Below are 24050 nucleotides of genomic sequence, written 5' to 3'. Positions count from 1 at the left end.
CCTTTAAAGCCATCCACGCTAGTAGCCATCCCTGCCTCCTGGGGGAGAGAGACTGTTGGCAACATCACCGCAAGTGAGTTTCTACATCCAGGTGAAACCGTCAAGCTCCCTTGTTGTTTTTGCCATTGCCATGTGCAATGTTGCTGAATTAATCTTGTTACATTTACATCCCTCTTTTTTTCACCAAGGAGCTATAATTTAGGTTTACCAGACGTCCCCATTTCCCGGGGACAGTCCCTGAATTTGCAAATAAGTCCCTGGACAAATTTCATCCCTGGAACGTCCCCGGATTTAATCTAATGTCCCTGGGAAACGCAGCAGCGGCAGTCTCAGCAGCCCGGAGCAGTTGGCTCTGGCTGGCTTCAGGAGCTGCTCAGAAGTCCCCATATGATGGTGGTGCAGGGGCTCAAAGATGCAGCTTCCGGGCTGCCTCCACCTTCCCTGAGCCCAGCAACTAAGCTGTGAAGGGAGGCTTCATGCTGCCTGCCTATCGGAGCAGCCTCCCAACTCCTCCTTGCGTGCAAGCAGGAGCGGGGCAGGGATCTCTCAGCTGTGAAGGGAGGCTTCACACTGCCTATCAGAGCTTGTGTGCAAGCAGGAGGGGGCAGGGATCTCTCAGTTAGGCAACGGGAAGCCTCCCTTCCCAGCTGAGGGATCCCTGCCCCCACCTGCCTGCATGCAAGTAGGAGTGGGATTGGGGCTGCTCTGATGGGAAGGGAGGCATCGCACTGCCCAAGCCTCACCACTGCCGCCGCTCTCGGCCCTCCTTCTCCGCCTTCCATGCCTGACCCACCGCACACTGCTTCCCCACCACCCCCACCGAAGAACCAACAACTCGGGGGCTGCTCAGGCTCATGGAGAAAGGAGAGAGAAGCTCAGCGGAAGGGGAAATGTGGCGGATGAGGTCAAGGTGGCGGCCGCCCCTCTGCCACTGCCATTGCGGCAGCATCAACGTCCCAAATGTGTAGGATTTATTTAATAATTAAAGTGACCCTGGATTCATTGGAAAAAAATCTGGTAACCTTACTATAATTACATTTTAATGGTTGCCTTTTCCATTTTCTTTTTTTAAAGCTTTCTCCCTATTTTATCTGTGGCCACTTTACATTACATGACACCACATGGCTGCCCTTTCCATGGACTTTCCCCCTATTTCGTGTGTGTAGGCCGCCTCCAGTTTGTGTCCGCCGCCTTGGGCGCCTCGCCCTCCCCTCGGGCGCCGGCGAAGGAGGAGCCCGCCGCCCCATCACCTCGGCGGCAGCGGCGGCGGGTGGGCCGGGCCTGGCTGGTGCGCCGCGGCGGCGGGCGGCGGAGGCGGCGGCGGCGTCGCGAGCTGGGCGGAGGCGCCGGCGGCAGCCTGGTCGTGACGGGTCGAGCCCGGCCGGGCGGCCAGCGGCAGGTGAAGAGGGGCGCCTGCTCGGCTTCTGCCCTCGGGCTGGAGGCAGGGGACTGGGCGCGTCTCCTCCCCGGGTCGCCCCCGCCCGCCGGCCGGCCGGCCTGCCTTCGCGGCCGAGCCCAGCAGCAGCAGCAGCAGGAGGAGGAGGCGGCAGCTGCAGCCGCCCGGCGGGGGAGGCGAGCGCGGGGCCCCTGGCGGAGGGCGGCGGGGGGGGGGTCTCCTTCGCGGCCGCCGCTTCTTTCCTCTCCTCGTCGCTCGCCTCGCCTTCATTTGAGAGAGAGAGACAAGGCAGCGGAGAGCGGAGCCGGGCGGGTTTGCGAAGGGAAGAAGGCAGTGTCTGCATTGCAGAAGCTCCGTCTCTCTCCCTCTTTCTCTCCCCCCCCCCCGCCCGCCTCTCGCAGCTGCTGGGAAATGCCTTCCTGAGCCGGGATGCTGGAGCAGGTAAGGGAAAAGAGCCAGAGTCTGCTGGACCCGGCTTGGTTTTTCAGCAAGCAAATAAAGGGGTGATGTGCCAAGGTGTGTGTTTTGGGGGTGTATCTAGTAGGTTGCTGGACTGATCATGGCTCCCCAGCATTTGAGAACAGCCTCCGTATAGCGGAGGTGACGGGGGGGGGGCCACTGGCCAAGAAAGGCTGCTAGGCCATCCTGCTGCTAGTTGCCTGCACAACCGTTGCGTTTGTGTGTGGGTCCCCATCCACGTATGCACATGGGTTGTGTACTGTTCTCTTCCTCTGCCTCCCTCTGCTGCCTGCAAAAGACGACCTGGCAAGGATCAGAGTGAATAAGCACCTGGCAGTTATGAACGGGAGAGCAGAGTGCAATGAGCTATCATGTGCCTGTCGAACGTGATACATCTGCAACAGCAGCTAAGAGGGAAACTGGGTTTTTGGTTTTGTGTGCATGTGTGCTTTGGCATGATTATGATTTCTTTGAAAGTGCCACTGGATCACTGCAGAAATGTCACACCTGTAGATGTTTCTATGGAGACCCTCCTGAAGCCGAGGGCTGGGGTGGTAGCCTGTGCCGTAGCTTCCCACCACATGCCATAGTAACGCCACAAGAGGATATGTGGCTTCACAGAAAAGGAATATGGTCCTATTTGCTACAGAAATGGTACTGGGCTCTTTGGGCTTCAGTGGTACTCTGGCAACAGAGTGTGGGAAAAGATGTTGTCACTTGACCCTTCAGATTTGGCCAGGGCCGATGATGTCATCTGGTAACAAACTCTTGTGTCTTCATCAGCCTCTTCTTTCTCCCCCCTCCCCCACAACAGTGCAGTAATTAGCAACACTTAACCTGGGCCTGTGGCATATAATTAAATGCAAATAGCCAATAAATTAGAACAAAATTAATATGTGTCTTAAAAAAGGTATTTCAGAATGCTTAAATTATGGAATGGATATTTGGAATGGTCTGGGTAGTTCTGCATGAAACAACTGAAGATATGATTGGTTTTAACCAGTTAGCTGTTGACGGAGGCTAGCATTCTTTCACCCTAGCAATATGAAAAAAGTAGGTCCATTCTATATGAGAACTCGTTTGCTTTCATATCTTGAAATTTTATTTAACTCTTAAATAAACTGGTACTTAAATGTTTGCTTGTTTTGCACTCAATCTATAATTATTCATGTCTAATATTTGTTAATGTATATAGATAACGTCTCTCTAGCAAAAGGCCAGATTCCAGATGGTGGGTATGGTGGGCAACTGTGCAGTGTAGAGGACTCTCAGTTCTTTTTCTCTCTCTTGACCCTTGTGAGATGCTTCTGGTAGGCCAGTGAATATAGTTGTTTGGCTTTTTTCCTGGAGGATATGAATTGGGTCCTGGCTCATTACTGGGTGTCAAGGTGCCTCTCAGGCCCATTTCCCACTCTGTTAAAACAGGGGTATTATGAAGAGGAACAAGAAAGCTTCTTATTCTTGAGTCTAAAAATATAGCAGACGAGAAAAAAATGTTACTTGCTCTTTTGATTTTTTAAATTATTTTCAGTGCAAATTGATCATATTGTTTCTTAATTTTTTTTTAGTAATGAGATCAGAATTTGACCTCCACGTGCATAAGTATTTTGCACTGTAATGGAAGTACAGTGGAACCTCGGGTTAAGTACTTAATTCATTCCGGAGGTCCGTTCTTAACCTGAAACTGTTCTTAACCTGAAGCACCACTTTAGCTAATGGGGCCTCCTGCTGCTGCCACGCCGCTGGAGCACGATTTCTGTTCTCATCCTGAAGCAAAGTTCTTAACCTGAGGCAATATTTCTGGGTTAGCGGAGTCTGTAACCTGAAGCGTGTGTAACCTGAAGCATATGTAACCCAAGGTACCACTGTATGTATCCCTAAGTGTAATATGTGTGTTTCTGTTTTGTCTTGTTCTTCATTTGCAGTGCTGTCTATTCGTGTCATGCACATCATGCCTATAATCCTGTACCTGCTTACTTCAGAGTAAGCTCCATTAAACTCATTGAGACTTGCTTCTGAGTAAATGTGTAGGAGTGCTTTATGATTGTACTTCTGCTGTCTGTTTATGTCAGACAATATTCATGTATCTGTCCTATAGCTAGGATATTTGGGCCAAGAAGGAGATACACTGAGTTGCAATGGAGGCATTTAATCCAGTCTGTCAGAAGGCTTTTATATGTTACAGGTATTTGTTTTAAGGAGCATGTACATCCCATTGAATTCGGTGGTGCTTACTCTGAGGTAGGTTGTCGGATTGCAGCCTAAGAAAATAAGTTGAGGGAAAATCTGTATTTTATCATTTGTATTTGTTTTCGTTAGACCAATAGGCCTGATTCTCACGAGCGTGTTTAGGTGTCAGACAGAAGGAAGTTGTTGTATCTTCATTTTTCAATCTGGTGGTATGAAATAAACTTTCAAACTGTGGTAGAGATAAACATTTTCTCAGATATTACATTAATAATTTTGTTTTTGTTTTAAATGACACATTTTCCGTTATTGATAGGGCTTTAATGGTCTGCGGTGATGATTGTTATGAAGCAAGCAGAGTCCATTAGAAATTACAGTTGTATTTCATAGAAAGTATAGTCGCATAACACTCCCTCTTAGCTCTTTGTGTCTCTGTTTATAACATTTAAGCTTTCATATGGAAGGAGTCTGGAGCTGTGGCCAGTGTTAGAAACTCAAATATATAAGGTAACTGCCAAATGGCACCATAAACCTAGGTTACGGTTGCCACAGAAGAATGTCTAGGTGCCATTTCCTCCACAATGAGCCTTATTGTTATAATTATTTTTCATTTCATTTCTATACCAACACATTAAAAATCAAATAAAACAATCCCAAATAAAACAAATTCAAGCTTCAAGGAAAATATTTCAGATGCTTCTCTAAGTGACATTTTGCTTTTCCCATATTTATTTATTTATCCACTTAATTTATAGAGCTGCCCCATAGCAGAAGCCAGTGTGGTTAGAGTGTTGGACTAGGACCTGGGAGATCAGGGTTCAAATCTCCACTCAGTCATGAAGCTCACTGGGCCAGTCACAACTTCTTAGCCTACCTCACAGGGTCGTTGTAGAGATTAACTGAGGAGGGAACCATGTGTTCCTTGGAGGAAAAGGTGGGATATAAATGCAATAAATAAGCTCTTCTGCTGACCTGCTTAAGAAAGAAGAGGGGCCAGCCAGGTGGAGATGTCCATTGCCAGCCTGGCATCCAGGTATCTCCAGGTTGCAGTTGGACCCACGGCAGTTGCAAAACGTGCCCAGCTAATTGTGAACACTGGCTGGCACTCTCCAACACATCCTTGGGAGGTTTGAATAGGAGAGAGCATTCCTTTGCATATGCCCTTTCATTATGTAGAGATGGAAAGATCTCTCTTCCAGTCCCTCTTCAGCCAGACCTGAGTGGATAAATTATAGTATAAGAAAGCTGGGCTTACTTTCCACTCCAGCCATAAATATTCCATCCCTAGTGCTTTTCTGAATGGTGAAATGGGACCAATAATGACCTCACAGGCTTTTTTTTCTATTTGGAGCCTGATCCTAAGACTGAAGTACCTCATCAGGCTCCTGTGTAAGCTTAGCAGTTGTGGGATAAACGGAGAAGCAGAGTGTAGAACTCAGTGGAAAGTTCTCCCAATGGAGAAATGTTGAAAATGGAATCCTTCAAAGATTGATATTGGGACCTATGGTTTTTAACCTGTGCATAAATGACCTAGAGTTAGGGTAAGCAGCAAGATAACCATGCTTGCTACTGATACAAAATTGTTCAGAGTGTTTAATGCAAAAAGGGATTGTGTAGAGGCCCAGCAGTAAAATGGCAAATGAAATTCAGTGTAAGCAAATGTAAAGTGATGCACATTGGGGTGCCCATGGCGAATGAAGAGGAACAAGAGCTTGAGGTCATAATGGATGGCTCAATCATGATGTTGACCCAGCTGTGAATTCCCTGTTAGGCATAATTAGGAAAGCAGTATATTCCTTTTCTTATCACAATCCTGTTATACAACCACATTTCAAATACAGAACATAGTTCTGGTTACCTCACCTCATAAAGGATATTGTAGAACTGGAAAAGTTTCTGAAGAGGGTAACAAGAAGGATCATGGGCTGGGAGCAACTCTCCTGTGAGGCTATGTGATAACATTTGGTTTAGAGAACAGCGAAGTAAAAGGAGACATAAAGGAGGTGCATAAGATTATTCCTGGTGTGGAGAAATAGATATAGAGAAGTTTTTCTCTTTCTCTCATCACACTAGAACACAGGGCCATCCAAAGAAGAAGAAAATAAAGTACTTCTTCACACAGTACATACCGTATTTTTCGCACCATAGGACGCACTTTTCCCCCTCCAAAAATGAAGGGGAAATGTGTGTGCGTCCTATGGTGCGAATGCAGGCTTTCGCTGAAGCCTGGAGAGTGAGAGGGGTCGGTGCGCACAGACCCCCCACGCTCTCCAGGCTTTGCACACCTCTCTGCAAGCAGCGGGAGCCCAGCGCTGGGCTCCCGCTGCTTGCGGAGAGTTGCCTGCATGCTCAGGCCTGCGCGCGCTGAGCTCAGCGCGCCCAGGCTTCGCGGACCTCTCCGCAAACAGCGGGAGCGGTCCCGCTGCTTGCGGAGAGTTGCCAGCATGCCGAAGCCTGCGCGCGCTGAGATCAGCGCGCCCAGGCTTCGCGGACCTCTCCGCAAACAGCGGGAGCGGTCCCGCTGCTTGCGGAGACTTGCCTGCATGCCGAAGCCTGCGCGCGCTGAGATCAGCGCGCCCAGGCTTCGCGGACCTCTCCGCAAACAGCGGGAGCGGTCCCGCTGCTTGCGGAGAGTTGCCAGCATGCCGAAGCCTGCGCGCGCTGAGATCAGCGCACCCAGGCTTCGCGGACCTCTCCGCAAGCAGTGGGAGCGCTCCCACGGCTTGCAGAGAGCTGCCTGTTTGGGGGCTGGGGTCGGGGGAAGCTTCCCCCGCCCCAGCCCCGCGTCTGGGGGGGAAATAATTTTTCCCCTTTATTTCCCCCCCAAAAAACTGGGTGCGCCCTATGGTCCGGTGCGCCCTATGGTGCGAAAAATACGGTAGTTTGTGTAATTTGCTGCCACATGATTTAGTGATGGTCACCAACTTGGATGGCTTTAGACAAATTAATGGAGCATCAGGGTCTCTTGCAAATGCCATCTTCTCAGGAGGTCCCTTGTGCACAATATAAGAATCAAGTCTTTAGTGCTCTATAATCTCCCCTTTGGAGTTCCCTCCTATTAGATAGGTGCTGCCTTGGTTGTCTTTTAAGCACCTGCTGAAGGCCTTCCTCTTTCCACAAGCATTATACAGTGGTACCTCTGGTTACGTACTTAATTCATTCTGGAGGTCTGTTCTTAACCTGAAACTGTTCTTAACCTGAAGCACCACTTTAGATAATGGGGCCTCCCGCTGCTGTCGTGCCGCCGCCGAGTGATTTCTGTTCTCATCCTGAAGCAAAGTTCTTAACCCGAGGTAATATTTCTGGGTTAGTGGAGTCTGTAACCTGAAGCGTATGTAACCTGAAGTGTATGTAACCCGAGGTACCACTGTAATGGGAGATCTTTTCCAGTATGCATCTGTATTGGAATTGTTTTTAGTTTCTTTAAGATGTTTTGTTTTGCTACTTGTGTGTTTGCTACTCTGGAATCCTTTTGGGAGGAAGGGTGGGATATAAATTTAATACATAGAATAAATAATCAAATAATAAATACGGCTATCAAGAACTACAATCAAGGGAAGTATTAGACTGCTCCATTCCTCCTTGTTTTAAGAAGTTTAAGAAGAATATGGACAAGAAGAATATAGACAAGTTGCAACGTGTGCAGAGGAGGGTGACCAAGAGGATCAAGGGTCTGGAAACCAAGCCTGATGAGGAACGGTTGAAGGAGCTGGGGATGTTTAGTCTGGAAAAAAGGAGACTGAGAGGAGATACAATAGCCATCTTCATATATCTGAAGGGCTGCCACATGGAAGAGGGAACAAGCTTGTCTTCTGCTTCAAGTTATAAGACAGGAGATTCCGACCAAACACCAGAAAGAACTTTCTGACAGTAAGAGCTGTTCGGCAGCGGAATGGACTCCCTTGGTAGTTTGTGCGCTCTCCTTCACTGGAGGTTTTTAAGCAAAGTTTGGATGGCCCTGTGTCATGGATGCTTTAGCTGAGATACCTGCACTGGGGTCCCTTGCAACTCTACCATTCTATGATTCTACTAGCTATGCTGAATATGTTCTCTCTCCACTATTGGAGGTCGTATGCCTCTGTATACCAGTTGTATACTCAAGTAGGACTCACAAGTGGGCAGAATGCCACGGCATCCTACTTGTAAGCTTCCAATAGGTATTTGGTTGGTCAGGGCTCTTCCTAGGTTCTTACCCACAGTTGTGGTAGCACATCACAAAATATGGTGTGCTGAAGTTGTAGATGGTTTATCCAGTTCTGAAGAAGTGTGCATGCACACGAAAGCTCATACCAAGAACTAACTTAGTTGGTCTTTAAGGTGCTACTGGAAGGAAAAAAATTTTTTGTTATGGTTTATCCAGTGCAAATGATTAGTGATGGAGTTGTAAGTATAAGAATTTTAAAAAATACGTTATATTGTGTGTAATAACTTTATTGTACTTTTAGGCCTGCGGTTCAATCTGCATCTGAATGGTGCCGGATGGGGGAATTTTTAATTTTTCCATCTCACTGAATGCCCCACTTTAATAAGAATTTGCTTTACTGTGTTGCCTTAAGTAAAATGAATTAATGCTTTAAAACTAAAAATCAGTGGTTTTAAAATACATTCTTCAAAAGAGCTGGTAGAAAGCAGCTAAAGCAGCAATCTGTATTTTTCTAAGGAGGAAGATTGGAACTTGGTCAGTGAATCTTTCATAATTGAAGGCTGCGGCTTCCCTTCTTTTCAATTTTTAAAAGACTTTTTAGATTGAGATATTGGTCATGTCATATTGAACCACAGCTTAATTAAACTCTGTTTTAATTTGAACAAGACCATGCTTTGCTCCCCTGTTCCATTTCAGCCCACTGAGAAGGAAATCAGAGACTGGCTTGCTAAGTGTGAAGCAGCACTCATGGTTTGTCTGCTAACAAACCACAATGTTAATTCAAGGATTGTTGGAAGACAAGAAGTAAGGAATGCTGGTTTGCATGCTGCTGCAGCTCCTGGCACACTGATGAAAAGAGTGGGCGAGGAGCAAAGTGCACTTTTACATTATTTTATTTGTTTGCTGTCCTTAAAATGAGTCAAGGACAATGAACATCAAACATATAAAATATACAAAATGTTTTATACAATACAGTAAACTAAAATTATATAAAACAAAACAAAACAGCACCTTTAAGAATTTTAATTGATCATTTAAAACAAATATTTGTAAGTTGCTGATGAGGAGCCATCCACTTATTTCTCAGATTGTGGCAGCCTGAGCAAATAACAATGTTTTCAGTTGGTGTATGAAACCTAACTATGTGTGGGACAGATATACTTCTAAATGTGGATCGTTCCAGAGTTGGGACCCTAAAACAAATAAAGCTTTTCTATACATCCCTTCAACCCCAGACTTGGTGGGGAATGCAAGCAGAGCCCCCACCCCCTTAGGTTTTGAATTGGTTGGTGGAGGAGGTGCTCCTGCAGATATTTGGGCCCCAAGCTGTATATCATTTTGCAACCACCGTTGACACTTCTATCAAGCCTAGTAGCATACAGGTAGCCGTTGCAGAACTTTGTAAGGTGATCCTACCTCATTGAACCAGTTAATAACTTGGCAGCCACATTCTGTCATAGTTGCTGATTCTGGGCCATTTTCAAGTGTAGCTCCATGTGGAGCGCATTGCAATAATCCAAACATGAGGTCACTGAAGTATGGATTTCAGCAAGCAGGACCTCCCAGTCCAGGAATGGGCCTATCTAGTGAAAGGCTCTACCTGCCACCTAGACCTCCGATGACGACTCTTGATCAGTGCCCACAAACGCTGAACCTGCTCCGTCCAGGGGGAGTGCTGCTCCACTCAAACAGAACATCTTACCAATTAACAGCATTTTCTGCTGTTATCCTTGCACTTTAGAATGCCTTTCCCTCTGCCACATGTGAAATATTATCAGTTGTTTGCTTCAGAGGTCTTGTAATACTGTATCTTTTTGTGCAGTTTCCCTGATTCCTAGGATTAGCACTAGAATTCTGTTTTTAACTGTTTTATGATATTTTACTGTGTTTATGTTGATTTGTATTTGAACACTGCTTGGAAATGTTTAAATCAGTAGCTTAAAAATAAAAGAGTAAAGGTAAAGGATCCCTGACAGTTAAGTCCAGTCGCAAACGGAGCCAGTGTTTGTCCACAGACATTTTTCCCGGGTCATGTGGCCAGCATGACTAAGCCACTTCTGGCAAACCAGAGCAGCGCACGGAAACACCATTTACCTTCCCGCCGGAGCAGTACCTATTTATCTTTTTTTATATATAAAATTTTTATTAGGGTTTTTACATTACAAAATAGAAAAAGAAAAAAGAAAAAATACAAAATAAAAATAATTAAAAACAATCAATCTTTTCATCACATTATTTTTCATTAACTTATTTCCCGGACCTCCTCTTACCTCCTTCTTTTGTATTCCAGTTCAATTTATTAACTTAGCAGTTTCTTTCCCTCTTTATTCTACCCAGATCTTTAATCTTAAGTTATTATAACATTAGATTTTTACTTATAAAAAACCGTTTTTTCATGTTCTTTTATACCATTACAGCTAGAAACCACTTAATTTCAATCCAATATCATTCTAACATTCATTAATTTTACAGCATTTCTGTAAATAGTCTTTAAATTTCTTCCAGTCTTCTTCCACCAACTCTTCTCCCTGATCTCGAATTCTGCCAGTCATTTCTGCCAATTCCATATAGTCCATCACCTTCATCTGCCACTCTTCCAGGGTGGGTAAATCTTGTGTCTTCCAATACTTTGCAATAAGTATTCTTGCTGCTGTTGTAGCGTACATAAAGAAAGTTCTATCCTTCTTTAACACCGATTGGCCGACTATGCCCAGGAGAAAGGCCTTTGGTTTCTTCAAGAAGGTATATTTAAATACATTTTTCAATTCATTATATATCGTCTCCCAGAAAGCCTTAATCCTTGGGCACGTCCACCAAAGGTGAAAGAATGTACCTTCAGTTTCTTTACATTTCCAACATTTATTATCGGGCAAGTGATAGATTTTTGCTAGCTTGACTGGGGTCATGTACAACCTGTATATCATTTTCATAATATTCTCTCTTAGGGCATTACATGCCGTAAACTTCATACTTGTGGTCCATAACTGTTCCCAGTCAGCAAACATAATATTGTGTCCAACATCTTGTGCCCATTTAATCATAACAGATTTCACCGTTTCATCCTCAGTGTTCCATTTCAACAGCAAGTTATACATCCTTGACAAAGTCTTAGTTTTGGGTTCTAACAGTTCTGTTTCTAATTTTGATTTTTCCACCTGGAAGCCAATTTTCTTGTCCAAATTATATGCCTCCATTATCTGATAATAATGAAGCCAGTCTCACACTTTGTTCTTTAGTTTCTCAAAACTCTGCAATTTCAATCTATCTCCATCTTGTTCCAAAATTTCCCAATATTTCGGCCATTTAGCCTCCATATTGAGCTTTTTCTGAGCTTTCGCTTCCATCGGTGACAGCCACCTTGGGGTTTTGTTTTCCAATAGATCCTTGTATCTTATCCAAACATTAAACAATGCTTTCCTAACAATATGGTTTTTAAATGCTTTATGCACTTTGACCTTATCATACCACAGATATGTATGCCATCCAAAAACATTATTAAAACCTTCCAAGTCCAAAATGTCTGTGTTTTCAAGAAGTAGCCATTCTTACAACCAGCAAAAAGCTGCTGATTCGTAGTAAAGTTTAAAGTCTGGCAGGGCAAATCCACCTCTTTCCTTTGCAAAGACCAAGCAGGCTTTCTCCCAGGAAGACATTTATCTGACAGTGTGAGAAACATAATTAATATTTTAGAGAAACTACAAGTGAATATAAATACTAAGGCAGTTTTAATATTTGTGGATGCGGAGAAAGCTTTTGACAACATTTCTTGGATTTTTATGAAAAAGAACTTACAGGGTATGGGGGTAGGCCAAGGCTTTGAAAACGGTATAAGTGCAATATATTCAGAACAAAAGGCCAAATTAATTGTAAATAATGTGGTGACGGAAGAATTTAAAATAGAAAAAGGGACACGACAAGGTTGCCCAATCTCCCCATTGCTTTTTATATCGGTCCTGGAGGTTTTGCTGAATATGATTAGAAGGGACCGGTTGGTTAAAGGTATACAGGTCGGAGCCAAACAGTACAAATTGAGAGCATTTGCAGATGATTTAGTATTGACGTTGCAGGAGCCAGAATCTAGTACTAAAAGGGTCTTAGAACTGATTCAAGAATTTGGTCAGGTTGCAGGGTTTAAATTGAATAAGTAAAAAACCAAGGTTTTAGAGAAAAATTTAATACCAATTGAGAGAGAGAGGTTTCAGAATGTGACAGGTTTAACAGTGGTTAAGAAAGTTAAATACTTGGGGATCAACATGACAGCAAAAAATGGGAATTTATTTAAAGACAACTATGAAAAATGCTGGGTGGAAGTGAAAAAAGATTTAGAAATATGGTCAAATTTGAAGCTTTCATTGCTGGGACGTATTGCTGCTATAAAAATGAATGTATTGCCTAGAATGTTGTTTTTGTTTCAGGCATTGCAAATTGTGGACAAAGTGGACTGTTTCAAGAAGTGGCAGAGAGATATTTCAAGATTTGTCTGGCAGGGCAAGAAGCCTAGAATAAAATTTAAACTATTTATCTACTTGTACTTTGACGTGCTTTGGAACTGCTAGGTTGGCAGGAGCAGGGACCGAGCAACGGGAGCTCACCCTGTCACGGGGAGTCGAACCTCCGACCTTCCGATCGGCAAGTCCAAGCCGCACGGTGGTTTAGACCACAGCACCCCCCGTGTCCCTTAGCTTAAAAATAGATTTAAGTGAATAAATTTTAGCAGAGCAGGGATGAGGAACCTGTGGTCGTGCAGATGTTAGTTGGCAAACCCTAGAACCCTTAGATTGCTAAGATCTCAAGAAATGTCTTTTTATTTAGAAGCCTCTTCTGCTGTATAAGCAAACCTTTTGGGTCAGGGATCTTGTCTTTTTCTTTTTTTGTTTATGCAACTTTACAAAGCACCATTTACCTGGTTATGCTGTTTAAACAGTAATAGTGTCATTTAATCCTTTTTAAAAATGTAGCGTACAAAATTGTGTAATGAAAGTTGCTGAAAGGAAATGGTGTTAGTTGAAAGAGATTTGGAATCTATACAGAACAAAAAGCTAAACTGATTATAAATAATGTAGTTACAGAAGAAATAAAGATACAGAAAGGAACAAGACAGGGATGCCCACTTTCACCACTATTATTTACAACGGTGTTAGAAGTCCTTTTGAATTCGATTAGACAAAATAAGAAAATAAAAGGAGTGACAATCGGACAAAATGAATATAAGATTAAGGCGTTCGCAGATGACTTGGTAATAATGATCGAAGAGCCAATAAGTACAGTAAATGAAGTATTGGAGGAAATGGAACAGTTTGGAGGAGTGGCAGGTTTTAAATTAAATAAGAAGAAAACGAAAATGATCGTGAAGAATATGGACCATAGTGCAATAGAAACAATGCAACAACAATCACAGATAGAGGTGGTTAAAAAGGTTAAATATCTTGGAATACGGGTAACTCCTAAAAATATAGATTTATACAAGAATAATTACGAGCCAGTGTGGAGTGAAATAAGAAAGGACCTGGAGGTGTGGGGAAGAATGAAATTGTCATTTTGGGGAAGGATTTCTACAATTAAGATGAATGTGCTACCAAAAATGTTATTTTTATTTCAGACTATCCCCATAATTAAGGGGAATAGAGTTTTCAAAGAGTGGCAAAGAGCGATTTCAAGATATATTTGGCAGGGCAAAAAGCCAAGAATTCAATTTACCGTATTTTTCGCTCTATAACACGCACCCGACCATAACACGCACATAGTTTTTAGAGGAGGAAAATCCGTAGGCATGCCACCCGTAGGCATTTCTTCCATAACACGCACAGACATTTCCCCTTACTTTCTAGGTGGAAAAAAGTGAGTGTTATGGTGCAAAAAATACGGTAAGTTGTTAACAGATATAAGAGAAAGGGGAGGCTTTGCCCTGCCGGATTTGAAATTGTATTATGAGGCATCATGCCTTTGCTGGTTGAAAGATTGGGTTAAACTAGAAAACAACGAACTGCTTGACTTAGAGGGGTTTGACAACAGATTTGGATGGCATGCGTATTTATGGTACGAGAAAAGGAAAGTCCATAAAGGTTTCGAGAACCACATCTTCCGAGGTCCTTTAATTGAAATATGGGATAGGTATAAAAACCTATTAGAACCTAGAGTGCCACACTGGTTATCTCCTCTAGAAGTTTTGAGTGTAAAGAAAATTAATATGAGTAGTAAATGGATAACATATAGTCAACTGTTATTTAAAGAAGGAGGAAAATGGAAAATGAAACCATATGACCAGGTTAAAGATTATGTATATGATTGGTTGCATTATTTTCAAATAAATGAAATGTTAAGGAAAGACAGTAAGGAACATGGCTATGCGGATAAGGATTCTAAATTTCAGATGGAAATCATAGATAATGATGGGAAAATACTATCCAAAATGTACAAGTTGTTGTTAGAATGGAATCTAAAGGATGAAGAAGTTAAGTCGGTAATGATTCACTGGGCCAGAGATGTGGGTCACAACATACAATTTGAGGATTGGGAAAAACTATGGAAGGAAGGCTTAAAATTTACTGCATGTATGACGTTAAAAGAAAATGTTATGAAAATGTTTTATAGGTGGTATATGACACCCGTAAAATTAGCAAAAATGTATAAGACATGTAATAAGTGTTGGAAGTGCAAAGATAAAGAAGGTTCTTTTTATCATATGTGGTGGGAATGTAAGAAAGTGAAAGACATCTGGGAAAAAATATATAATGAATTGAAGAAGATTCTAAAATATACATTTATAAAGAAACCAGAAGTCTTTCTGTTAGGGATATTAGGAAACGAGATAAAAAGAAAAGATTGTAAATTTTTTCAATATGCAGTAACAGCAGCAAGAGTGTTACTAGCCCAGAAATGGAAACAGCAAGAAATACCGACTGTGGAAGAATGGAGAATGAAGTTGTTGGACTATGCAGAGCTGGATAAATTGACAGGAAAGATTAGATACTTAAGAGACCAAAAGTTCATCGAGGACTGGGGGAAATTTGTGGAATATCTGGAACATATAAGTGAAGGACAGATAACCCTAATGGGATTTAAAGAAGCACTGTGAAAGACTAAGAAATATTGTCTAAAGGGAATAGAAAGAAAGATATAAATAATGTCAATACAAAATTAAGAAATGCGTAACTTAAATTATAACTACGGATGATTTACGGATAAGCTGGAGGAAGTCCTGAAAAGGAATATGTTGTGAAATTTTGATGTGAAACTAATATGTTTTTTGTTTGTTTTTTCTTTTGATGTAAATTAATAAAAATTTATTTTTTTAAAAAAAGAAAGAGATTTGGAATGGAATGTACCAAAGTTCTTAAAGAAAGCAGCATTGCCTCATGGAGCTCTCTCTAGACATATTGGGAAAGCTCTTCTGTTGCCTCATTCAAAGGAAAGAGAGAGGGCACTTTTTGCTACAGGGAGTCTGCCGAACTAATGTGCATCTCATTTAACTGTAGTACCTCATAGTTCCTTCCTTCATAAGGGAGGCCTTTGGGAAATGACTGTACTTACTGAGGTCCGCAATTCTTCCTGCTTAAAGTGTTTTGTGTTCACTTTAATTTTCAGTAGTAGTTAATGCCTTTCATTGCTCTGTTCTGTGATGAAAATTGTCTATAGGATGGAATTTTGAAAAATACTTTCCCATTTGCTGGTGTTTGGGGAACTCTACTCATTTCCTTTCCTGCAGTCTCTGTCTCCGGGGGCCATGAGAATATTGAAGTTAGAAAATGCAGTCATCGCGGGATGTGTGTGTGTGTTGTTAATTAAATAGTTGGTGTTACAACTGGAAGGAAATAAAGAGTGATTGTAACATAACTGGTCAAAGCAGACAAAAGGAAAACACCAGGTACAGAGGATATACAGTAGTAGCAACAGCTTGTCCAACAGCTGCTCCTTTTCACCCAATCCTGGGGTGAGTCTATATGATCATTTCCACTGGAGAAAGCATGTCACAAGTTGAGAATTTTCTAATTATCTCATAGTTGTTTGTTTTAATGAATATGCCCCACCCATGTGATGAAAATAATTGTGATGATTTATATTGAACTTTATCTTTCCCCAATGAGATGAATTTGCGTATTGGATTTACGGTACAATTGCAATTTACGCACATTTAACACATGTGATTTCAACTTTATACGGATGAAATCTGGCTGGTTGAAATCACACAAATTAAATGCACAGAAAGCTTAAAAGCTCCTTTTGCTCAGGGTTCTTTTAACACAGAAAGAGCTTTTAAGTTCTCAGGTTTACTTCCGAGGATCTTGGAGGGTTTTGCGAGATCTTTTAGGAACATGGATGACACTGTGAGATCTGCCTTCCTTAGGGAGCAAGATCCACTCAGCACACGGCTCCAGAAAGGTAAGGATGGTCACACAGGGCCATTCCAAGGTTTCAGTATACATGTTTTTGCATATACGGACCATCCCCGAATTGTAACCCCTGCACAAGACACAATGGTACTGTATTTGGTTTTTATTTTTTTTATAAGATATTTATTAGAGTTTTACAAAAAACAGAGATTTACAGAATAAAAAGAAAGCAAAGAAAAGAAAGAAAAGAAATAAATAAAAATACAAAAAGTACAAAAATACATAGAAAAAAAGAAAATACAAAATACAAAGAACAAATAGATAGGAAAATTAAAAAAAAAACAAATCCATTTTTTGATATCTTTAAGCTCATTTGCTTGTTTCCTTGACCTCCTCACACCTCCCCTTTTTGTATTCCCATTTACTTAATCAATTCAGCAAATCCTTACCCTCTTTCATTTATCTTAACTCTATATCTTAACATATTATAGCTATATGTTTTCATCCATTATCAATCCATTTTTGCATATTCTTATTAACCTTGTTACTAATGCCACTTATTTTCAATCAAAGGTGGTTGTCACTGATAGAAGCAAAGGCTCAGAAAAAGCTCAATATGGAGGCCAAGTGGCCGAAATATTGGGAAATTTTGGAGCAAGAAGGAGACAAATTGAAATTGCAGAGTTTTGAGAAATTAAAAGACAAAGTGCGAGACTGGCTTCACTATTATCAAATAAGAGAGGCCTATAATTTGGACAAAAAAAATGGCTTCCAGGTGGAAAAATCAAAATTGGAAACAGAACTGCTAGATCCCAAAACAAAGATACTTTCAAGAATGTATAACTTGCTTTTAAAATGGAACACTCAGGATGAAACGGTTAAATCTGTTATGATTAAATGGGCACAAGATGTTGGACATAACATTATGTTTGCTGACTGGGAACAGTTGTGGACCACAGATATGAAATTTACGGCATGTAATGCCTTAAGAGAGAATATTATGAAAATGATATACAGGTGGTACATGACACCAGTCAAGCTTGCAAAAATATATCATTTGCCTGATAATAAGTGTTGGAAATGTAAAGAAAATGAAGGTACATTCTTTCACCTTTGGTGGACGTGCCCAAGGATTAAGGCTTTCTGGGAGATGATCTATAATGAAATGAAAAAGGTATTTAAATATACCTTCCTGAAGAAACCAGAGGCCTTTCTCCTGGGCATGGTCGGCCAATTGGTGCCAAAGAAGGACAGAACTTTCTTTATGTATGCAACAACAGCAGCAAGAATTCTCATTGCAAAGCATTGGAAGACACAAGATCTACCCACCTTGGAAGAATGGCAGATGAAAGTGATAGACTATATGGAATTGGTGGAAATGACTGGCAGAATCTGAGACCAGGGAGAAGAGTTGGTGGAAGAAGATTGGAAAGTTTAAAGACTATTTGCAGAAACATTGTAAAATTAATGAATGCTAAAATGATGTTGGATTCAAATGAAGTGGCTTTAGCAATAAGGTTAAAAAGAATATGTAAAAATGCACTGATAATTAGATGAAAATATAAAGTTATAATATGTTAAGATATAGAATTAAGATAAATATAAAGAGGGAAAGGATTTGCTGAATTAACCATGTGAATTGGAATAGAAAAAAGGGAGGTGTGAGGAGGTCAGGAAATAAGTAATTGAAATATAAGATACGAAAAGATTGATTTGTTTTTTAATTGTTTTTTATTTCCTTATGTATTTTGTATTTTTCTTTGCATTTTTGTATCTTTTTTCTTTTTCTTTTTCTTTTTCTTTTCTTATTCTGTAATTCTCTTTGTTTGTAAAATTTTAATAAATATTTTTTTTTAAAAAAACACAACTTAAATCCTGCCACATGACCAAATTCTTGAATCAGTTCTAATACTCTTTTAGTACTAGATTCTGGCTCCTGTAACGTCAATACTATATCATCTGTGAAAGCTTTCAGTTTGTATTGTTTGGCTCCGACCTGTATTCCTTTAATCAGATGGTCCCTTCTAATCATATTTAGCAGAACCTCCAGGACCAAAATAAAGAGCAATGGGGAAATTGGGCAGCCTTGTCGTGTCCCTTTCTCTATCTTAAATTCCTCTGTCACCACATTATTAACTATTAATTTAGCCTTTTGTTCTGAGTAAATTGCACTTATACCATTTTCAAACCCTTGACCAACCCCCATCCCCTGAAGACTGTATTTGGTTTTTAGTGTATATGTGCGTGCTTTTAGAATGCAATGCATTTCAACATTCTTCTCTGAATGGAAATGCAGAATAAAAATATGATTGAAAAATAAGAGAGTTTTTTAAAAAACCTATTTTTTTGTTATTGTTTATCTTCAGCTCCAGATAATCCCCATCCTGATCAAGAACACATGGGGAGATGGTCAGATGGCTATGTTTTTCAAAATTATAGCTTAGTAATTCAACTTCCCTGAAAAATGAAAAGGCCCTTTTAAAGTTAGTTTACCTGGGATAGGTTATAAGTGTTGCTCAGGAACTTTGATTTATTTCAGAAGGTGAATAATATTGCAAAACCCTGATAATTTAAGCAGTTTGCTAGCTTCTGAGAATTTGGAAATTATGAAGTTGATTTAAAAATCACATCTTCTGTTTTATGTGTTTCAGTTTTAATTCTTAAGGGAGACTTCTCAGAACCTACCACTTAAATGTTAAGGGACAAACTAAGCAGTTGAAGGCTGCAATCCTATGCACTTTTACCTGGAATAGGATTGCACTGCAAGCAATGTTAGAATCTGACATATAAAAGCTAGGTGCCAAATGGCATCTTAAACCTAGGTTTCAGTTGCCACAATGATATGGCTAGGCATATATATTTTTTACTCAATTAGAAAAGCAAATGAAGAAAAGGTGTGGGATTTAGCTGAAGATGGAATAAATGCTGTGCACAAAAGACAAGTTATTTTAGAACAAAGAAGCAATCAAGTGGAAAAGCAGTCCAGAAGAGATGTGACTGCAGTTTCATTCTAGCAAAAGTAAAAACCAAGCCTCTTTTACTTAATTAGAGCAGGATGCTTTCACAAACCTGTATTTTTATAAATTTGTGAACAACTTTGCATAGAGAATTTATTTGGGTTAGGTTTTTTTTTTTTTGCAATTTGTGGTATTTGGAGGGTTGAAACCAGGCATACCCAAAGAGGTTATACAGTGGAACTTAATTTTTTTTTCTTTTTAAATGATATTTATTAGAATTTTCCACCATAATACAATAACAAAACCAAAAAAGACAGAAAAAAGAAAGCAAAGACAACAACAACAACAACAACAACAACAACAACAACAAAAATTAAAAGCACATACAATTCACAGTCCTTATTTTCTATAACATATTTCCTGACTTCCCCACACCTCTCCCTCTTGTATTCCAGGTCCAATTGTTGGTTCAACAAGCTCTTATCCCTATTTTTAAACCTTTTTATATTTAGTTCCTTTTTCTAAAAAAACCCCAATTTTACCTTATAGACTTCATATTTATGCATCATTGCTTATTCTTTAAACCTTTTTCTAAAATCGGCCTAGATTCCCTTCCACGATTTCCCCAATTTTCATAAAAATATCCAAACAAAATAAAAACAGAACAAATTAAATTATACACCCTTTGGATTCCCAAACTCCACCCCCCCTTTCCCGGTTTCAATCCCCTTGAAACGTCCATCAGTCCATCTACCATCAGCCTGGAGACTTCACGTCTGAGGCTCTCAACTCTCTCTCCATTCCTCTCTGCCGGTTTTTCTGACAGTCTTTGATATTAAACACCAAATCTCGGAGAAGCTCGAGTCCATTATGATCCCCATTTCTTCCAGCCAGACCTCCACACCCAAAAATGAAGCCTGAATCTTGTTTCTTGATCCTTTCAGGTCCCAATGTCCCCAAAGCTCCATCTTCCACCTTGATCAAATTTGTAATCCTTAGGTCTTCAGATCTCCACATAAGGAGATCCCTCCATTTTTCAGCAAGGCCCTTCCCTGTAAATCAGTGGTGGCCAAACTCAGCCCTCCAGATGTTTTGGGACTACAATTCCCATAATCCCTGACCAGTGGTTCTGTTAGCTAGGGGTGATGGGAGTTGTAGTCTCAAAACATCAGGAGGGCCGAATTTGGCCACCACTGCTGTAAATGGTACAGGAGCACTCCTGCAAATCTTTTTAAAAGAAGGGTGATGCTCCACCATTTCAAAATCCTTGGTTTCTGAAATATACTCAGAGTTGCAAAGTGATTTCATGCTCTTTATTCAGCTCATAGTGGTGAGGAGGAATGAATGGAAGTCCCCTCAAAGTATCTGCTTTATATACATTATTTACACAATGGGCTGCACATGATTGGCTAATTCTGGAATTCTACTGTAAGCCAATCAGGTTGTGGATTCACTTATATCTGGAGCATGATTGGGTGGTTCCTGCCAACCAATCATACTGCTGCATTGTTCTAGGACCAATCAGACTGCTGCAATTTGGATCCTATTGTTCTAGGACCAATCAGACTGCTGCAGTTTGGATCCTATTCCCTCAGTACATAACAGTTTCTTTGAAGGTTTGCCCCCACCCCAAATTACCATTGCAGCTGTAGTGTGTTAACTCCATAAGTGTGGATGGGAGGAAATCTTTGGGAAATGTTTTCACGTTGTTGTTGTTTTTTAAAGTGACCCTTTTATATTGATAACTAGGATTTAGTATGAAAACCCTCATAGGTGGTTGATACAAACCCTAACATATCATTTCTTCTGGCATAAAAAAAATGGAGTTTCCTTAAGAAGAGGCACTTCTTTATTTCATTTTTCACTTCCAATAAAGAAATGCAAATAATACTGACCACTTGTAATTTGAATTATAAAATGTTGATAGGTCATCCTGGCATCCCTTGCACTTAAAATATCATACAATTACATCCCCCTTTCTTCTATTTCTCAAAGATTCAATTTTATAGCATGTGCGCCAGTTTAGAGGTTGTTTCCCACACTGCAAAACTATAATTTTCTCTTTGAACAGCCTTATCTCCCCTCCTGCTCCCCCCACCCTGCAAGAGAGAAGCAATCCATTCGCTTGCAAACTACCTGCACAGATTGCTCTTTAAGGGGAGAGGTGAAAAGCAGGGTGCTCCCTGCCCCCTCCCCTCCGGCAAGAGAGAAGCAATCCATTTAACTCTTCCCAGTTTGCAAACCATTTGTTTGCAAATTGTACAACAATGGAAAAGTTCCCTCTTCAGCAAATCAATAGGCTTCCTGGAGAGCCTGTGGAAAGGGAGCCTTTGGCTCTCCCGCCCAGCCAGAGGAGACCTCTATTGCAAACCATGTGACTGGAAATCTCAGTTTGGTCTCAAGAGGGCGGTTCTGAGTCATGACTGGCAGCTGGCTCATTTTGGTGACTGGTTCATATTGAATGCCGACTGCAAGACACAAAGATGCAGACCTACACTAAAATGTTGCAAGTGTATCCCCAGCCTATAACAGGAATGTCCAAATTCACAGCTCCAACTAGCCTTGCAGTCTCTTTCGAGACCTCCTGAAAGCATCCCTCAGTGTGCTGTATAGTACAGAGAAAAGCTCAAGATTTTGACTTTCTCTCAGCCCTGAGCCAGAGCTCTCTACAGCTTGGAGTAGGAAAGTCCAGGGTAGAGTTTTTAAATCACCAGGCTACCTTCAAGGTGCTAGGGGGTCAAGGAGGTTGGTTCATCCTTTCTTCCTCCTTTTCATCATACAGTAGATGCTTTAGAAATCCCATGGGTCAGCTGCCCTTAGTCTTTCTTAGGCACACATTCCCTTACCAACTTCTAGTTTATTTAGACCCGATTTTTTCCTTCCATGTGATAGAAGTAAGAGCGGCACATAGAAAACAAGAGAGGAATCTAGGGTATAGAAGCCTATCCTGATAAGGATGCACTGCAGTGTTGGGGATACACTATGGTATTTTATTCTTTTGATGAAGGGTAGTATATAAATTTAATTAATAATAATAATAATAATTTTTGTGGTGAGGCTTTACTTGTTTATTTTTAAAAAGCAATCTTTTTGTTATACACACAGGCTTCGGTCGAGAGACAGCGGAGTCCGCCTCTGGGGGTGAAGTCAGATTGCTGCGTTAGCAACCCCCAAGTGACCTCCCCAGCCTCCAGGCCTGGGTGGTGTGTATGGCGGTGCTGGGCTGCCAGGGGACAAGGGTCCTCGCTGCTGTGGTCCATAGGAAGGCAGAGCAAGATGTTTGGCACTAGCTTTGCAGGAGTGCCCGGGAGGAGGCATGCAGGGCACCATCCAACCCCCTTAGGGACTCCACTCCAGATTTGGGTTGAGCTATTTCTTCTCCCAAAGATATCCCACAAAGCAGTGGACGTTTTGGATAATAGGTTTTCTTTTCCTAGATGGGCTACTTTCCCAGGGCGACGAGCCGCATCTGCCCTCACTTCGCTCTATAGCACATGCAGCAGGGCTGAGCAATGGATGGCTTTCAACATTGTGATATATCACCAGTTAAACCAGGCATAGGCAAACTCGGCCCCCCAGATGTTTTGGGACTACAACTCCCACCATCCCTAGCTAACAGGACCAGTGGTCAGGGATGATGGGAATTGTAGTCTCAAAACATCTGGAGGGCTGAGTTTGCCTATGCCCCAGTTAAGCATTGCAATATACCAGTATATCATGATAGAAATATGTAGAGGTAAACAGGGTAATATCCTGGCTACTTAGGGGTCTAAAACCGAAACATTTTTTCTTACCTTTAACATACTGCTGCAACTATTAAAGTGGTACCTCGAGTTACAAATGCCTCAGGTTACAAACGCTTCAGGTTACAAACTCTGCTAACCTGGAAGAGTTACCTCGAGTTGAGAACTTTGCCCCAGGATGAGAACAGAAATGGTGTGCTGGCGGTGCAGCGGCAGGAAGCGGCCCCATTAGCGAAAGCACGCCTCTAGTTAAGAACAGTTTCAGGTTAAGAACGGACCTCTGGAATGAATTAAGTTCATAACTAGAGGTACCACTGTATTTTATAGTACAGAGCAACGGGGGTGGCAGGAATCATGGGAGAAGTGATGACCGGATCCACATTTTCCACCAGATCATGATTTTTTTGTGTAGCACACACATACATAGTGTCTCATGATGTATCATGTTGAATATTATGAAACTGTTACGACAGTTTGGATTTCAAACAGATTTGGACAATGTATTGATACAGCGCCCAGCCCTAATGTGCAGAAACTGCCTTCTTGACCTACTCTTGGGCTCATCCAGTCCATCCAATGGAGCCTGTCTTCACATGCAAGGGAAGTTCCTAACTCACAGAGGGTTTGAGTCCCATCAGCTGCCCACACCTGGTTTAACTGGCCAATCAAAGCCATTCCTGGGATTGTGGCCACTGTTGCATGCTGGCAGTGCAGGGTGGGGATCAAAGCTGGGCAAACGACCCCAGAAGGAGCCCACCGGAGGTGCTACCCCTCCCCCAACACCCCATATACCCCTTGTTGAGCAACAACAGCTCTAGCTGTTAGTGGTATAAA

General features: G+C 41.6%; 1 protein-coding gene across 3 annotated transcripts in view; it reads left to right on the top strand.

Moving 5' to 3' along the window:
* Positions 1 to 1327: 1327 nt before the first annotated feature.
* OTUD7A (OTU deubiquitinase 7A) overlaps positions 1328 to 24050 on the top strand; it is a 120636-nt gene continuing 97913 nt past the window's right edge. For all 3 annotated transcript variants that reach the window (XM_053365425.1, XM_053365428.1, XM_053365424.1), the window contains exon 1: positions 1328 to 1399. The gene's annotated coding sequence lies outside the window, so the exon portion shown is untranslated. The remainder of the gene's footprint in view (positions 1400 to 24050) is intronic.

Source organism: Podarcis raffonei, chromosome 14, assembly GCF_027172205.1.
Source record: "Podarcis raffonei isolate rPodRaf1 chromosome 14, rPodRaf1.pri, whole genome shotgun sequence".
Taxonomy (NCBI): domain Eukaryota; kingdom Metazoa; phylum Chordata; class Lepidosauria; order Squamata; family Lacertidae; genus Podarcis; species Podarcis raffonei.
The sequence above is the reverse complement of the archived record's forward strand: the minus strand, read 5'-3'. Positions and strand labels throughout refer to the sequence as shown.